The 19,081-nt window shown below is 40.7% G+C and overlaps 1 protein-coding gene across 30 annotated transcripts in view; it reads left to right on the top strand.

Annotated features, from left to right (window-relative positions):
- The first annotated feature begins 2,204 nt into the window (after positions 1–2,204).
- Positions 2,205–19,081, top strand: part of adgrb2 (adhesion G protein-coupled receptor B2) — a 217,436-nt gene continuing 200,559 nt past the window's right edge. For 12 of the 30 annotated variants that reach the window (XR_010914464.1, XR_010914472.1, XR_010914463.1 and 9 more), the window contains exon 1: positions 2,206–3,021. The gene's annotated coding sequence lies outside the window, so the exon portion shown is untranslated. Of the gene's footprint in view, positions 3,022–3,862; positions 4,206–19,081 lie in introns of those variants that run through there. The other 18 variants (XM_067505178.1, XM_067505169.1, XM_067505202.1 and 15 more) reach the window with 4 other exon arrangements.

Below are 19,081 nucleotides of genomic sequence, written 5' to 3' on the forward strand. Positions count from 1 at the left end.
TTCACAAGAATTGTGTCAAATTTAAAAAAATAATAGTAATTATAGTGTAGACGTGCAGACCACATCCACAGCAGATACGTGCTTCGAGGTGCTTGAAACACCTGCCAGCCGTCCTCATTGTAAAGCACAGGGAAACATTTATAGTCCTGACAATGATTATTCTGTCTCTGCCAAGAATGCTGCAAAATAGGCTGTTGTAGCCGATGAAAAACGTTTCTTTCTAGCGATGCTGTTATTCTGAGGTGCTGTCTTGCCAGTTGATGCATGAAGATGTGGGGATGTCATATTTGAGTGATGCTTGCATACCATCCGGGACATTTGGTATGTGGAGGAGTCGAGCGCCTGAGCATTATCTGTTGCACGCCTTCTATTAGAATACTTAACCTTATCACAATCCCTTTTCCAATTATCCATGGGAAATGATAAATGGTAAAGAGAGATTGGTATCAGTCAGTAAGTGAATTAAAGGTGGTGAGTGCAGAATTTTTCATCAATATACATAGCTGCAGAATTAGTTGCGATGGCATGTTGTAATGCTAATAAATGAGCGTGATTATCACAGTTGTGGAGAGTCTCTCCTTTGATCCACTTTGTGCTTTCATTTGGTCCAATTTGGGAGGCCACAGATTTGATTCTCAGCAGAATCCTCTCAGGCAAATACTTAAATGTTCATAGAAAGTTGATTAAAAGAGCTTAGAGGGGATGAAAAAAATTATCATTTGCACATTTTCTGCCAAACTAAGAAAGTGCTACATTTCTGTGAATTCTATTGAATTATTTCACCTGTACTTTGCCATTGTTTTCTGCCTTCTGCAGAAAGATTGGGCATTGAATTGTCACACAACAGTGTTAGTGTTACCATTAATCATCATTTGTCAGTTAAAAGTGGATCTGTCCGTAATGCAGTGCATGTGTCTCAACTAAATGAATGGATGCATCTCTCCAAGGCTTGCAGCAAGAAAGCGGCATATTTCAAAATATATAATAGTCACAAAAAGCCTAAATCCATTTACATACAGTAAATATCTGTAGTTGCAAAGGAAATGTAGTAACCCACTGAGTCACATTAAGTGTAGAAAGAGAGAGAAAAAATGTTCACTCACTTTTACGGCAAATTTATGGACTTACAGTACCTGCAGGTTTGTGGTTAATATCCGGCCTGTGACACTCTGTAATCTGGCAGATGCAGTCTCGTGATAGCTTCTATTTTCTCTGTATTATCTGCTGCTGTGTTCAATGAGCCCAATGGTGAGCAATTTTCAAATCTTGGTTGTGGGAGTAATACTGTCCACTTTTCTCTTCAGAAATACAGACTTCGTTTTCACAATGTTCTTCGGTCTTTCGCTGCATTTGACAGCAAATGTGGCCCAGAAACTGGACTGCATCTTCCTCTCTGACTTAGCTAAGTAGTAATAAGGTCAAAGTGTATAGCAAGAATAAAACAAATTGAATATGTTTAATTGTGCCTGAAAATGGATAGCTACTTATAGAAGTGTAAGAAGGCTGACAAATGGATGATGGATGGGTATATGGATGGCTGATAATGTGTCTACACTAGAAGAGCTGTGGCGTTATAGCCCCTCCTTCACCTCTAAGCCTTCAAAAGAAGCACTTGAGCTGACTAATGTCCCACCACTTTTAATCATCCATATGCAAAAATATGCAGCAAGGTGCTCCAAAACCTAATCGCATCCTCTGCTGTATAGGGGATGCCTGTGATGTCAAAACGCTGAAAACACTGAAGTATGATCATGGCATGAATTGGAGCATTTTAGTTTTGCTGGGTTTGCAGGATGAAGGCACGAAAATCTCTAATCTCTTCTACGTTTTAGAATATTTCTCGTTGAGGGCCATTTAACGAGGATGTCTATATGACATGTGAGATTTATTTCACTAAAAACTACTTAAACATGTGTACCTGTATTGCTTTTGGGTGTAACTGCTTTTCCTTGTCAACTGCAGAAACATGAGTAAAGAAGCCAAGTTGATGTGAACTGATGTCAAACAAACGGGAAATGTTGACCCATGTCGCAAATATGCTGAATTTCCCTTTAAAGACTAAATACTATTTGAATAAATCTGTGCGTGTACACTTGCTGTATTTGGGAACTGCGCGTGCTTACGTCACTACGGACGAAGGTAGTGGGGGTAGAAAGAGCGGGAGGGAGGGGGGTTATGTTGTGAACGCGCCTGACGGATCCCCGGCGGAGGGCAGCGAGGGCGCGCATCTCTGTCCTCCGCTTGTGAAGCGACTGCAGGGGAGCCAGATGCCCGACTGTGAGCTCCTTCTTTTGGATACATATCCCAAATGCCAGAGCAGGCGAGAGCCACAGACACATTCCCCCTTCTGATAGGGAAGAGGAGAGCATACGGCTAGTAAACGGTGAAAGTAATGCTTTTTCAAATATATATGTGCTTGTTCATCTTTTCTCTCGGTCTCTCTCTTTCAACCTCTGCTTCAAATGAAGAGCTTCCTTGGACTTGGAGTACCGGGCATCAGTAGAAAAAAAACCTCGTTAACCCACTCTGCCCCTGCTGCTGCGGCGCTGCTGCCTCTGAGCGCGTTCTGTCACTGCTTTGGAATATAAAGCCCATATGCGCCAAACCATGGAGATTATGTGACGTGGATTTATTTTTGAACAAAACTGGACATCTGCAATAACGACATCCCTTGTGTTTTTCATTTTTCATTGCCTTTTTCCTTTTGTTCTGTTGTGTTTTTATTCCTTTGATATATGGCTACTTTATGACTTCATGTCCTTAGCGATTCCTCCTTGTTTTTATTTATTTATTTATTTATTTATTACACTTATTATTTTTTGCTCCGTTTTGGAGGCGCAGAAGTGCGATGTCTCGCAGAGAACATTTGTGGGTAGAAGATTCCGCGCAGCAGCGCGGGTGATTGGAAGATAGTCTCCCTTTCCATCTGAGACGTGCCATGGATGGGAAACTTAATTTGTATCCACGGAACCGATCGGGGAATAGCCGTCGCATCAAATAACTGCTGCTGACAGCGATCAGGTAACGGTTCTTATCTATTATACACAGGAAAAAAACAATCTTTGGACTGTTTCTTTGCGCCGTGTTTTCCAGATTGCTTTGCAGTGTACGTGGTTAATGATTTCTTTTATTCTGGATATCCTTGTGTGAAGATCACAGTCTAGTCCTGTTTTACTGATGAACAGATTCTCAAGATTGTTGGGGATACTGGGCAGTTCTTCGCCATTCTGGGCTCTTTCACGAGACCATATCGGCAGTTACCCGCTGAGATGTGTTATCTCTGAACCTGAACGGAAGTACCGATTACAGACAAATCCCCAAATACATTCCAGCAGCTGAATTACAGCCAATTAGTTGGGCACAGGTGGACACCAATAGCCTCCAGAATGCTGACTTCCTCAGTGGGAGACAGAGAGCTGGATGATTGCTGCTAAAACCGCTGGCAGACCTGTAACTTTGCGCAGTGGCCAAAAGAACCACACGCACCCACACACTCACGCACAAACCGCACATCGGGCGCGCATTGGCTGCACAGACACTTTTATTTCAGCCCTCCACACAGGCTCGCCTTTCTCAAAGAATTCACATGCTCAAGCACGCGCTCGCTCGCGCGCGACGCTGTTCTCGCCCCTCTTATGGGGGTTTTCCGCGATGCCAGTTTGAGTTTAGAAGAGCATTAATAAACCAGAGCTCTTCCGCCCGCGCGGAAGCTTCGTTAACATTGCACTTAATGGCTGTGAATGATTCTTGGCAGGAGCATGTCTCCCCTGTGTCCCGCTTCACGTATAACGTTAGGTTATTTCCCCCCCTCCCTGTGCGCACTGTGCGCCTGGGTGAGTGGGTGCCTTCTCCCGCTGAATGCTAAAGAGCCAGGATGTACCAAAGATCCCAGTGAGCGCGCACTGGGGGATTGAAAGGGAGCAGCCTGACTTCCATCCGCGCTGGCATCTCACCACGCTACGGAAAGACCTTTGAAAGCTACCTGCTCACACACCGAGGTCCAGTTTTTACTTGTGCGGTGTGCGTCTGCCGCAGTGCCGCTTCTTGTTAGCAAACCGCTCCCCGCTTCTTCCCCTGTTATTCGCACTAAAATGAGAAGTGTGCGCGGTTTTATCGAGTGTGATAAAACTCGCCTTGTCTGTTCCCAGTAGCGAGCAGGTGGCTCCGTTGACGCTGAACGAGAATGACAACCGGGATACGACAACGTGAGTGGAAAGGAGCCTCGGAGCATCCTGTGTGTGTGTGTGTGCCTATCTGTTGAGTGTGTGGGCTCTCTCATCACGCACCTCTAAACAAACTCTCATTCGTACTACCTCCATTGTAAAATTCTTCACGTTAGAACAAGCCACAGATGGCTGATGAGGGGCATGTTGAGCAATTTACTACAAAATTCAACTTATTCCACCACAAACTCCACTACAGCAGCCGTTGGGTTCTCTGGTGTAGACTGTTTAACATCGACACTGATTTAAGAGCAGTTACTGTGTCTTTTGGAGTAACGTGACAGTCTCTAGTATAATTTATATTGTCAAAAGAAAGTTATTGAGTAGAATCATATGAAAACTTTACAACATGACGAGAGAACAATATTTAATTAATATTGCACTGACCTGTCATTCCAAGAGCTCTCTGTACTGCATCCCTCCCTCCAGCCTGAGCAGTGAATAACCATAACCTCCCCTCTCGTTTTTTTTTTTACACGCAGTGAATAACCTCGTTTGTTTTATTTCTTGGGGCTGCTGTCGAAACTAATGGAGCCGGCAAGGCCGTGTCCCCTTTTAGCAGAGATGAGCAACCCGCAGATGATTGCCGATGAGCTGGATGTGAGAGAAGGCTCTTTTTTAACCCTGCTGGGTAGAGGACAAAGGGTGGTCATGGACGTCATTTTAGTAAAGCTGTGACAAAGTCTTTTAATTTGCTCCCACAATTTCCAGTTTGCATATGTGTGTTTTATATTCTCTCTCAGAACATGTGAAATAGTGAGTAATGAGCTTAGGGAACAGGGGTTGTCTTCTGGTTACATTTCTTTAGAATGGCTTCCAGATAAACTTTTTAAGACTCTTGCACGCGCTCATTGTAATGAGAAAAACCACACATTTGGACTCACTTTGATGTATTTACACTGTGTTCGGCAGTTCATGTCTCTGGGAACCTCACTGAGATATTTGCTTAATATTCATGTTCACTGAAAAGGCCTATTATAGCTGTTTGGAAAACAAACTAAGGCAGGTGCTATACTTTTACGTTATATGTTTCATAATGAAAGAATTGGGGGGCAACAAGAGATTTAAGTTTCTACAGACAAAACCACTAAACTAACTAATCTATTTTGTGGTGTATTTATATAGTGCTACATAACAACATAAAGATTTCTACAGAGAATCGAACAAATCCTTCTTGAGCACTATGTGACAGAGCAAAAACTCCCTTAAACTGTCTTTGCAAAGCAACACCAACTGGAGTGTAGGGAGCTTGGCCTTAGTGTTTTCAAGCCTCAGCAACTAGGATCCATAACAACAATACGCTATAGTGAGCCAGACAGTGGATACAAGTGATTTTTCAGAATCAACATCTTGGCTTGACCATTCTGGTCCAAATCACTAGGCCCGCTTTTAAACGTGATCCATTTTCCCTTTGGTTCAGTTTTAATTTCACACATAACGAAATCCAAACGAACTAATGTACAAGTGACACAGTACAACACTTCACACTCATTTTTTAATAAATATCTGCTCATCTTGGGCAGATTTTTGATTGTTGCTTTGATCCACACGCTAGTGCAATTGCTGTGTTTAGACCCACTTCCTAAACAATTTAACCTAAAACTAAAAAGTCAGGTGAGAAAACACAGTTTTTAGTCACACTGACAAGACATATGTATCGTTCTCCTAGTGGTAAATAATGTGACCAAAACAAGGAGCATTTCTTCAGTTTTCTAATATATTGGGTGGGAGCGAAATCTCAGATAAAACTGGTCATATTAAACCAATCCAATCTGTGAAAATATGTTTTTGGGGGTGAACTGACCGTGTAATGACCATGATATTAAAAAAGAACATATAAACTAAACAGTTATTGATAGTACAGATATATTTTTTCTTTTTGCAAAAGAAAGAAAAAGAAGCAAAACCATTGGATCTGTGTGTTTATCGCCAAACTACAGTAGGCAAGACCAGAATCTGTAGAGACCTCCAGAGATCCTTGTTTCAGTTCCTCTAAGTGAAACGTCTACCAGAGTGGGGATTCTCATCGGGGCCACAGAGTGATGTTGGAGAAGCCCAAAGCTGCAGTATAAGAGCTGATGTTTCACATGTAGGTGGTAACAAAAGCAATGTTTTGTTTAGTTGGGTGTAATTGGTTACAATTACATGGACCTCTGGAGACATTTGAGGGAATAGGAACTGCTGCATGGTAGTACATGCAATGCGATACAAATATAATAGAAAAACCTAAGGATTATTTTTAGGACAATGCCAACGATTTATTTATAATTTGAAAGATGTCTGGATGCCTCATGCCATTCAGACAGGAACAATATATATTACAGAATGAAGTTTATGAAATTGGTCCATTTTGACTGACGCACAACGGGAAGGTTAAATGGGACAGAGAAATGAGACAGCGAGTAATGACTCCACTATCACTGAATGATCATCAGAGCAGCTGCCGGAAATGCAACACGAATGACAGCATGACACATATCAGCTGAAGATGTATGAAAACCACCCAGCTCTGTGGCAGTTTTATAAGGCCCCGCAAATGTGATGCTAATAATGTCTTCAATATCCGCCCACATGTCAAGCGCTAATGCTGGCTATGTTAAATCCTTCTCCCTCTCTCTCTGCCACACACACAAACCTTTCGCTCACCTATCTCGCTCTGTTTTACATCTCACTTTTCATTCAAGCAACTGTGATGGGCAAATGTGCAGGAGTCACCATCAACACACTCACAAACATAGCAACAGGAGGGAGAAAAAACAGTGTTCAAAGTGATGGTGGAATTGCAAGCTGTGTGTGTTTGTGCGCGTGCATGTGCACACATGCAATATGCAGGCTGCTTAAATAGTGCCTATGGACAAGGAGCCAGGTGACGCGTTGGTGTTTCCAGGGTCACTGTGCCGTGGCTGAGCCATTGTTCCTCTGACACCCTCCCCATTGCACAAAGAAGCTTCCTCCTCTCTACTTCTCCTCCCATCTCACTTCATTTTCTTCCATCCATCCATCCATCATCCATTTTAATCCATTGTAATTTCCATGTTCTCCAGTTTCGATAACTACTGTGATTACCGTTCGGCACTAGTAAGGCACAGGTTGATATATGATTTAAAGTTGGGCAAGACATCAGTGTGGTTTGCTGAGCCTATTAAAGTGACACGCACCAATAAGGCTTCAGACTTTTCATCAGCAAATCTAGAAAGTCTGCTGTCAGCTCTCCGTGCATCAGGCCAGGCCACCACTTAGCAGGGAAAAAGGGCCAAGGAGGAAAAAATATAAAATATTTAAATAACCATAAAATATCAGCATGTTTGGGTCTGAGTGTGAGTCAGAGACCTGAATACACCAGCATGCTAAAGTTGCTTAGTAGAGATATAAATAAAATGAGGAGATAAAAAGGACAGGAGGTGAAAGTATCTACTTTCCTCCTCTCCTCAGCATCTTCCCTCTTCTACTTCGTATGCCCTGCCATGCTCCATTTGGAGTCACAGATGCCTCTGTCACTGGGGCGGCATTCATTTGGCACAGCCCCGGGTGACTGTGTCAATATTTGCAGTGAGTGCCATTTTGGATTGGGGTTCTCTATAAGCATGACTGGGCTTGGGCGAGGCTAAGGCTAAAGAAAAATCAACAGGAAACAAAAAGCCCGGCCCTATAGACTTGTGCTCCACAATTAATTAAGCCTTTTGGCGAGAGGAGAGAAAGGATGGACCTCCGTGGGAATAGATCGGCTGGGGTTGCAGGAGGATATGGGGGGGGGGAGAAAACAAAACAAATTAATTGCTTTGAATTGCAGGGATAATTCACATCTCTGATTAATATTGATTGCATGAGGGATAAGTAACTGCCACAATACAGCCATAGAGAATAGCTAATTCGATGAGTTTTTGTGGTAATAACTCTCTTTGTGCAAAGATGAATAAGGAGCCTTCGCTGGGCAATGACTGTGCAGTTTGAGGTTGGTACTTGCTGCGCGTTAATCTGTGTATTTCTGTGCGTGTGTGTGTACACGCTCTTACTGCATCCCAGCAGTAATATTTGCCTTCTATGTAATGTTTTTCATAATGTGTAGCCCTTGGGGATGAAGAAAGAGCAAGAGCTGGCAGATTGTATTGATTCAGAGCATCTAAAGCTGCTATTTTACAGCGCAGTACAGGAGGCCCCGTGAGGATAGCCTAAGCTGACGTGTTTTCATGATTGCTTTTTCTTGAGTTGCCTCTCAGTAACTTACTGGGCAAGTCTTACCTTTTCATTCCCACCCCATCTAGATGTCTTTCTCTTCTTTTTAGACTGTCGCTTGTATCTCTATTCTTGTCTTGGCCCTAGCTTTGCCATCCACACGATTCCATAAAAAAACCCATTCTTTTCTTATGTAATCCAACATGTCTAAACTCTGCACATCCACAGAAACACACACACACACACACACACACACACATAAAGTTGCTCTCCTGTGCAGCTCACGCACAAGCAGGCAGCTAGTTCTAGTTCTTAACTCAGCATTCAGAGGGCACAGACTCATCTGCTTTAGCACATTGGCCCCGTCATCAGCGGGGTGCCCTGGCGTGACACCCATCCGCCTCTATTACAGCTCCTTACAGAGCAGGAAGCTCAGTGTTTGCAGGCCAACAAGTGAAATGCTGTGCTCTGCCGGAGCAGATGGAAGGAGTCTGAACTCCTTTATGATGTGATCTGATGCAATCTGATGTGTGCATGTGTGTCCAGGGTTATAAGTGCAATATTATAAATACTACGAAATATCACAAAAGTAGACTCACTGCTGCAAGGTTTTATTTTGGCAAATTTATATAAATGTGATTCACAGGACATTCATCTGAATAAGTTATTACAATTATGACTCGGTTCATTTATAAGGTCAAACATTATTTAAAGCACACGAAGGCATCTGACTCCCGACAACTCATGGTATCGTTCTAGACTTAGGCTTGGTGGAAGGGAGAGAAAATCTGTGACAAAGTAAGAGAAATTATCTGGAATAAGGGCCCTACAAATCCCTAGGCTGTTGCTTTAAATAAAATGTGTTCTTGGAATGTACTCGACCTGCCTGTTTGAATAAAGGTTGAGACAAAAAAAAAAAAATCCGCCAGGCATTCAGGGGTAACATGCTGTGATTTTATGTGCTGCCAGTTTTCATGTTTCATTAGTTCTGTGCAAGTTTGTATGATGTATTTGTGTGTACGTTGATGCATGTGCGATTACCTATGCCTGAGATGTGTTAGCGTGTGTGTGTGTGTGTGTGTGTGTGTGTGTGTGTGTGTGTGTGTGTGTGTGTGTGTGTGTGTGTGTGTGTGTGTAGAGAACCTCCCCAGGTCCAAAAGCTTGTCAAAGCTGTAGCTTGTTTGTTTTTGGAGGAAACTGAGTGGACAGGTGGAATTCTAACCCAGAGGCATACTAGGTAGACTCAGAGCACGGCAAGTGTGTACATTTGACAGTCCAGGGTTGCCATGGAAATGATTAGCTAAATCTCAGTGGAGCATACTGTTTCATTGTGTATTCTGGGCATGCTAAAATATTGGAATGGAGATTAATGGCGATTTATTGTGTGAATCCATGTGCTTCCACTGCGTAGACAACAGGCATTCTTCAGGATCGGCAATAAATCATGAATTTGTTTCAAGAGGAGAGATAGGAAAACGTGGGACAATTAAGGAAGAGACAGAAAACTAGGAAGTGAAAAATGTTCATGAGTTCTACTATAATAGCATTACACTGTACAGGCAAAGCTCCATGCAAATGTGGCTTTCCGCAGCAGTTAAAAGTCTGCTTGTGTTAATGAAGTAATTCTTGATACTGTTAAACAGGCTCATTTACAGAGTGAAGGAGACAAATACAAGCTGAGGACACTCAGGACATTTCTGTTGGATTACTTACTGCATTCAAATAGTTTTTAAAGGAGGGAATAATCACACATTTTACGTTGTTTTTCAGAGGGATTAACACATTGCACACTGCGTTTCACATAGGAATCCATGTTCTATTCGAACATTTCTCTTTGGCTACATATGAACACACCTCCATAGCAGGGATTTGCAGGCACCAACCCCTGACATTTTTCCTCAACCCAAACCTAAATCATTACAGCTCAACACAGCTTTCAAAGGTGAAGTTTGGGGCAAAAAATGCAGAAAATATATGTAGTTGCACACAGCAACTTCCATCTGCTTCACCAGAAGTTCAATTTTCAACTCCTATAAGAGCCTGGACCTTGCAAGGTATGTAAGTGGTGCAGAGTGTCAGAGAGTGGAGTGGTGTAATTTTGAGCAGAGAAGCGTTTTAAATCTTTTTTTTTTTTTTAAGTCATGGTGTTATTTTTCCGCATGCATCTTTCTAAGGACATTTGATTGCTCTTGTGTTGCTGCAATCTGCATCTCTTGGCCACTGGAATCAAGTTTATGTGTTCCTAAATAGGAGTACAGATGTTTGCTTCAACAGCACAACACGGCTATGTTTTTGTGTTTGACATCAGACTGACTGATTTCAAACTTTTAAAAAGTGCTCCAATTGTTTCTTTTTATTTCCCTTCAGACCATCATCTTTTGCTACTCTCTCTGTACATTTATCAGCTGGAGTCATATGTCTATACCTCTATACCTTTATGTCTTTTCTTTGGGGGTAAAATTCTGCTCAACCTGTGAAGTGTTTTCGCACCAAGTTGGCACATCTTTTTTTTTGTTTCAGTTGGCATTGCAAAGTGAGTACTGATGTTACTCTCAACATACAAACAAGATAGTATAGGTGCTGAAATGGAGTTATAGATAATTATTTGTTTGGGCTGTTACGGTATATTTTTGATCAAATTTGGATGACCCTTTAATAACAATGCAGGGCTTAATAACAGATGCAGTGTCCAAACCCACTGGGTCAGAGGTTGCACAGTTATTAGTTTGTGGACGTGTGATATTTTAAACTTATGTAAAACTTAATTTATAAAAACTTTAAACTTTAATCATGACATCCCCATGTGGCAAGTGGAAGTGACACCAATTTGCCTACAGTTGGAGTGTGTTCAGTCTGTCATCTCACGGGAAACTGCACTAATCTATAAACACTTGAAACAGTAAGGGTGAAAACAACAACCCTTGCAAAACTCTTACAGCTTTAAATGTCTAAAAATGAGTTACTGAGGTTAATAACATGACTCTGATTTTCATGGAGTACCACAGAGCGATATGGGTCTTTTGGAATTAAACAGTGGTCCCTTCACAGATGTGTTGTGTAATTTACTCTCTCTCCACTAAACATGACCAGAGGCTGTGTCATCATGTGGCCCTCCCGCTACCTTCACAGCAATTAGACAGGTAGATGAAATGAGTTTGTTGCAGAGGCCAGCGATGTAATTAAACTTGGAGTGAGAGGTCACTGGGCACCTATGAAGTAATACCACACTCGCCCACACACTGTGTACAGAAATTGCCACAATGGCCCAAGTGTGCGCTCTATGGTTGATCTCTAAGCACATTCATACAAAGTAATGGAGGTTGATCAAGGAACAGCTGCTCCCAACACACATAGGACAACATAATACTTTTAACATTATTGTATTGAAGACAATATTTTGCATTTAATACCTGAAACTAATCATCATCAGACTGTACAGCTCAATATTTCACTAGTGCCAGCAGCAGAAATAGGCCAATAGGAAAGTATTAGATTTGGGTAATGTACATGATTATTGTGTATATGTGATTGCTTGACCACCACATTTTTTCCTAAAGTTAACCATTTTTATTGAGTGTCTAAACCTAACCTGTGTGTTTTTGTGCTTGAACCCAACCAAACTGTATGTTTGTTCAAGTCTAATCCAGTGCTTTAGGATAATAGGCTTTCAACAAATGCTTCTGTGGGTTGTACAAGAAAGTAAAGGGAACTGATGTAGTAAATACTGCAGCTGACCCAAAAAGACACTACAAAAAGAGAGTGAGACACCTAAACAAACACAAACTCCATGTACACTGCTTTCGGCTTGTCCTTTCAGCCGTCGCCACAGCTGAATGTTTTCCGCACATTGATTTGGAGTGAGTTTTTTTACGCTGGATGCCCCTTCCTGCCACAACGCTCCTAACCACAACCAAGGTAGCCCTTGATGGCTGGCCTTCAGCATCTCAACCCGATGCTCTACCCATTGAGCTACCAGGCCCCCTACAAATGTCATGTCAATTTCTTACTGTTTATTCATACTTGCAGTGAGATTTAAACAGCTTTGGTTCATTGGCATCAAGTTGAAGAGCTTTGCTTTTTTCATAATCATAATAGACCTGACAGAAAGGTGATAATTGTACTTTGTTTGTTATTGAGGTCATAGTGGGTGGTGGAGTCGTATGGGGGCAAAAACATAACAACCTATTCTTAATGTAAAACAATCTCTTAATGTAAAGCCTTACATAATAACTATGCATATTCAGCTGATACTCTCATATGGTTCTTATATTACCACAAGTCGAAATGGTCAAAGAGCGTAAAAAAAATTATAAATTTTTAATAATAATAATATTATAATATAATAATAACATTTGTACTAGGTCAATATACATTAAATATTATGTTGATGATATAAAAATCTAGTTTTACTCTTTTTGCCATTAGAGATTTAGGGGGGTTCTAATTTTTGCACTTGGCCGTAGGTGTTAAATTAATCAAAGTGAAACTGTTGTCATATCTCATACAATACTGTGCTGCAGGCAGGGTTTCTGTGACCATAATAAAAGCATATTGCGTTTGCACAAGCAGATAAAGTAGGCCATAATAACATTCCTGTCCAATGTCATGTAGTTTACAGACAGTAAGAGCCCCAAAAATGATACTTCTGATTTGTTTCATCATATCTGCTCTGGGCTGAAACCACTCCCTCGAGTGTGCTCTGCCGACATGGAGGTGGTTTGGTTTGCAGTAAATAGAGGCTGTAAAAGAGCAAATTGAATTGTTTGTTGGCCAAGTGTAAAGCTAAAACTTTGTGACACACCGCTTGGCCAGATATTGCTCACTGGAAACTAACACAGCCCAACAGTGGATTTTAAGTTGCTAATCTGTTTGTTCACTGGAATGTTTAGTTGTGTTGTAGTCCTGCACTAGTAGAAATAGAGAAAAGTACACGGCGACATTGCCAGCCCAATGTCTTTAGTGCAGCTTCAATGCAGGATTATGAAATATCTTCTTAAAAAGCATATGGCACAATTAGAATTAAAAGGTTTCTGTGTGCAGAGGATTGGAATTCGGTTTTATCCATTTAAGAACCAAATCCTGAAACATCCCTCATGGTAATGGGCCTCTTATTTCATGTCATTAGCGTTACTTTTTCTTCATTGTATATACTAATCTGTGCCTAATCTGTCTTTTTTTTTTTTTTTTTATAAAGTTGTACTTTAAGGGTTTTCTTTGATGCATATATTCAATCCTCAGTTGGTATCCACTGGGCAAATATTGAATTTTAATGGTTGTGGTTATCTATTTTTTAACTTTCTCTAGTGCAGTGTGTATTTTCTAGAAATTTTACATTGCAGGAACATAGCTGCAAGCATGTTTCTGCATCTGTTCTTTCTGTGTTGGATTTTATCTCTTATGCTGTTTGCATAGACACACAAATACACCCCCCATGCCCCCACAGGCACACACACACACACGCACACACACACAACCATGTTGTGACACCCACGCACGTTGCAGCATACTGTGACATATAAAATCTTGTCATTATAATTACAGCTCAGCGGCTGCCTTTTTTCCAAGAAAACTAAGGTATACTTTTCTTCAGAAGTGCTCTCTTTCACTGTCTTTCATCTAGCTGGTTGGGACTCATAGTAGTATGTAGTGTAAATTTTGATTTTAATAAAATTGATATTTTTCATGCTGATAATTGAAGGCTTACCTATGCCTTATGCCCTATACTTATGCACTGTTTGCCCACATTAAAATAGTAATGTCTGTAAAAAATATATATATAAATGCACAAGTAAACATTGTGAATCTGTCTTAATTGTTTTATGTTTAATGCTTGGTATTTTCATATTAAATGTATTATATTTTTTCTGTACAATGATACACTTACAGCTAATATACCAGCTAAATCTTTAACATAATCTGTTAGATACGTTGGTGCATTTTATCACACTTGCAGGTGGTCACTACACATGAACATTAAAATCTTACGACTTTCTCCATACAGTATGTGCTCCAGTAAAGAAGAAAATCCCTGGTGATGCTTAGATAGGTTTTATTGCTTGCGGCCTGACAGTGTTTTAATTCCCCTTGCGGTTCCAGTATCATAGCAGCCCAATCTTTTCTCACCACACTATCAGCACCTTTTTCCTGGACCCAATTTAACCGGTGATCCTAAATCTAGCCTGCTAGAAACCCTGGAGATTCGGAATGGTGCTCTTCGTGGAATAGCACCCATTTACCCTAAAGGAATAGACCCCCCCTGGCATGTAATTAGATGCTGCCAATCTCTCGCAATAGCCCGGGAACACAGGGCTAGTTGGTCCTTAATGGGGATGGTTTTTGTGCGCTGGTATCTTTCAGAAGTAAGGCAGAACTTTCAGTGAGAGTTCTGGAAAAGCTTGTCATTGTTATGTCCCCCCTGTTGCCTCTGATCTCATTTACTAAATGATGTTTTGTTAAACTTGCACACCTTGTAAAGCTAATTGATAAAATATTCACAATCCTGGATTTCAATGATTTGAAAACAGGGTTATTTATTTGTTTTTTAACAGAAGTCTTCATTGGGTATTTTGAAGGTGGAGGGTCATTAAATATCTGGATACCTAAAACAGATTTCTAAGTCAGTTTACCAAGGTTTGGATTTTTCTGAAGTGATAACATCATTAGAATTTTAGCTCTAAGATCATACTGTAGAGACAGAACTGAAAGCCAGTATGGTTATCAGTAAGTTATGGTCGCTGATGGTGTCTTAAACCTGATGTAAATGTGATTACAATCCTATGGAGTTTAAGCTGTGATAAAAAGTAGCTTATGGGCTTTTTAGCTCTACAAAATCTATTTTAGAAGTCATTGTAATGCTTAGGACTGCCATTAAGGCTTTGCTGGGTATTTAGGATATAGAGTTTGCTGGTAAAGGATCTGTCACCTGTGGTGGAATAGTGAAGTCAGTGTTTTAGCAGCAGATAAAGATTATAGTCTTTTGAGAAATAACAATAGGTAAATGAGATTAACTCTGCGACTTTGGTTTCGGTGAACATCCAGGGGAACATTTTGATGGTTGACTGCCAACATTTATCCTGGAACTTAGGTGTCTCCCTTGATAGCAACATTAAAGATATCTGACTGAAGCGAACGATAACATTACATCCATATTCATAGCACTTAATGATAAATGATCATACCTTTCCATAAATGGTGGTGTGATGTCTGCATTTTGGGGGTTTGTCTCAGCAGTTGGTTTTGTGTCCTCTGTAGATTATTTAGTTCATCAACCTGTTTTTACTAAAACTGGGAACATCAGATGACTGAAAGAATGTAAGATGCTTCTTATTATGAGCTGTGCAGTAGGTCAAGTTTAATTAGAGTGTTTTATTCATCAGGAACTACAGTTTTCAAATCCAGAGATTCATGCAGGTCACTGAATAATACTTCCCATTAAGATGAAAATTACTTCCTCTCCATTTGTCCATTTGTCTTGTCTTGTTTATTTATAATGGATTTATGAAAAATACAATATATGTCATTATAGTTTGCACTTTATATTTACTTTTTATTTTGCTTTAGTCATCTTGTCATTATAGAAAAAGAACAAATTTCCATCCCATTAATATTCACACTCCTTACCAATATACTATATAGGTGCCGAGAATGCTTTCAGTACTATAGGGTCTGCTAAGGACTGACCACACTGCACAGGCTTTGTACTCAATACATGGTCCTTGTTCTTCCTTACAGCAAGGTTAAATGGCTGTAAATACCCATTGAGCAAATGCGACTGCAGGTCTGACCGCATGAATCATTGTGTAAGAGTGCATAGTTCGTGTGCGTGTGTGTTTTTGGCTTGTGTTTCTCCCTGTGGATTTGCCTACGTGATCCTGTATATAAGCATCTGGCAGGGCAGTGATAGGCCTGTGTCTGACTCTTTCTTGCCTAAATCCTGTATTTACATTGGTTCACACAGTTACAGGAATATCTATAACTGTGTGTGTGTGTGTGTGTGTGTGTGTGTGTGTGTGTGTGTGTGTGTGTGTGTGTGTGTGTGTGTGTGTGTGTGCTGAAGCCCATGTGAAGTGAGAGCCACTGTCAGAGCTGGACAGCAGAAGGTGACATCAGGAATAAGGGGCTACTGGCATTATTAACCCCTCACTGGGTTGAGTGGAACAGGCAATTATGGCCAGTCACATGGCTGTCATATTGCCAGAGGGAAACTGCTATAACACACTCCTAAACACACACACACACACAGATAAAATCATTTTAATTATTTGGGAGTTAATGCCAGTTTCTTAAAAGTTGGATCTTTTTTAACAGTGTTATGAAATCAAACTAGTAGAATTTAGTCACCAAGTTAATTGGAGATTTCTCAGCTACAACACTAGAAAAGTCAAACACGCGAAGAAGCAGAACCTGTTGAGAAGAGCAAACAAAGGCAAACAATAACATGTACACTCACTTTCAGTTTTACCTCCAAATTAAGTGTTTCATGGCTAAAGTGTTGGCTTGTTGCTGAATTGTTTGACTCTGCTTGTTCCAATGCTGGAGAGAGAAAGTGTTATTATAATCGATAGAGACAATGGCAAATACTTTACCAAATAAACAGTAATGACTATTTATCCAACCACTTTTATTTAAAAGTCAAAGTCAGAAATTAGCCTTAAAGAGGCTCACACAGGGGAGCACAGTGGTGGAGTGGTTAGCGCTGCCACCTCACAGTTAAAAGGTCCCCGGTTTGCATCTTCCTGAGGTCCGCGGCCATGTTCTTCCCACGCTGTCCTGACTACAGCTGGACAGCTGTACCAATAAAAGAAGTAAAAAGTCTTTTGATTCTTAGAAATGTAGTTGCTTGAGTAAATTTCCCAAATTAAATCCAACTCCTTGGACTTGTTTCTAAACAATTTTCTTCTTAAATAAAATCTCTCTTGTCTGTTTGCAGCAGCCACAAACACAGCTTTTCCTCTCATTGTCTTTTAAGCACACCACCCACACCAACTCTGTCCTCTTCGTGTTCTATTTCAGGGTGTTAAGCTGCTGAACCAAACCTGCTCACAACATTATGTCTGATCAAATCGATAGCTTTTCTTCCTCCTTTGTTCTGACTGTGGTTATCCATGATAGAATGATTGGAAGGTGATGCATCCACTAGGTCTGTCTTGTTTGTCTGAGATAGATAGATTAGTGAGGGTGGGGGGTACAAACAGTGAGAGGGTTTTGCCATGCTGCACTGCAATAAGGTGTTAGCAGATCCATCAGTGTAGCACGCTTAGTGGAAGCCAACCAAAGCTGTCTGTCAGATGCCCATATTTCTCACAAGTGTCTGTCCTCGCCTCTCTGTTCTTTCCTATCTTTGTTGTTGTCTCTGTGGCTTTCATTCTTTCCTCCGCCACACTTGAAGCTGCAGCATGCCAATTTATTTGCATCTTCCGTAAGATAGTAATACTGTTTCCGTTTTCTTCTGTTCACTGAGCCTTCACTTCCATAGATGATTGTTTCTTCTCCCCTCGATGTGGAGGAATGTTTATTAGCATCCGGGTGCGAGTCAGGATACAAAGGATACCAAATGATTCTGTTAGTTTTTTAGGACCAGAGCTGGGGAGGGGGGGGTCAGCCTGTTTTATCTTTTTTTTTTCCAATTTTCTTGTTCGGTCATTCTTTTCCACTATCTTGTTGCAGGATTTGTTTGGATGTGTTTTGATGTCTCTTTATGCCGCCTCAGCTCCTGTTAGTTTTACAGGAATTTAAGTGTTCATTAGTACAGCGAAGCCCATCACCGATGACTATACATAGTATGCAAACATTTATACACACACAGGACATACATTAAGAACGTATTCCATTCCCTTTTACCCTAACAGCCACAGTTATACACAGCTAAGTGCCTAACCCTAACCTAATACTAACCCAGCCCTAATCTAACCCTAACCTAACTGATCCTAAACACCATGCTTTAACCCACCAAACAGCTTTTAAGGTGTGTCACAGTGAGAATAGGCCAAAATGTCCTTACTTCCATAGTCTAATATTCAGACTGGTGATAGCCACACAGTACACACACACACAACTTAAACGCTCATTTATGACTCAGCCAACAGGCCAAAATAACTCAGTTGAACATCCTGCTGAAGAGAAGATTGGTGAAATCCCTCAAACTAACAACAACTGAACGAGGCTGCAGTTTAATTCCTGGAAAAAAGGAAAAAAAGGAAACAAGAATTTGGTGATGCAAATGTTGCAAGGGATATGTAACCAAATCTATATAGTTATAATTTCCCTAATCCTTAAAATTAGTTGCTTAAATAGATTTGGAAGATCCCATACAAAAGATATTATGCTGTGTTATTTAACATCTAGATGTAAATACTAGGAAATAAAATCTGAAATTTTGAACGTCTGTCTTATATTTATCTTTTGATATCAAACCCACATGTCCCCAGTGTGCAGCAAACACAAATGAACGACCTTTTAACATTTCTGTCAATATCAATTTCACTTTCTATACTTTTATAGAGGACTGCATTGTCAGTTTATTTCCCTCTTTCTTTTCTTCTTTCTTCCTGACATGCATGCAAAGTTAACTGGTGACTCTAAATTGACGGTAGGTGTGAATGTGAGTGAGAATGGTTGTCTGTCTCTGTTGGCCCTGAGATAGACTGCAGACCTGTCTAGGGTGGGCCCCAGCTCTCACAAAATGA

This window comes from Channa argus, chromosome 1 (assembly GCF_033026475.1).
Source record: "Channa argus isolate prfri chromosome 1, Channa argus male v1.0, whole genome shotgun sequence".
NCBI lineage: Eukaryota > Metazoa > Chordata > Actinopteri > Anabantiformes > Channidae > Channa > Channa argus.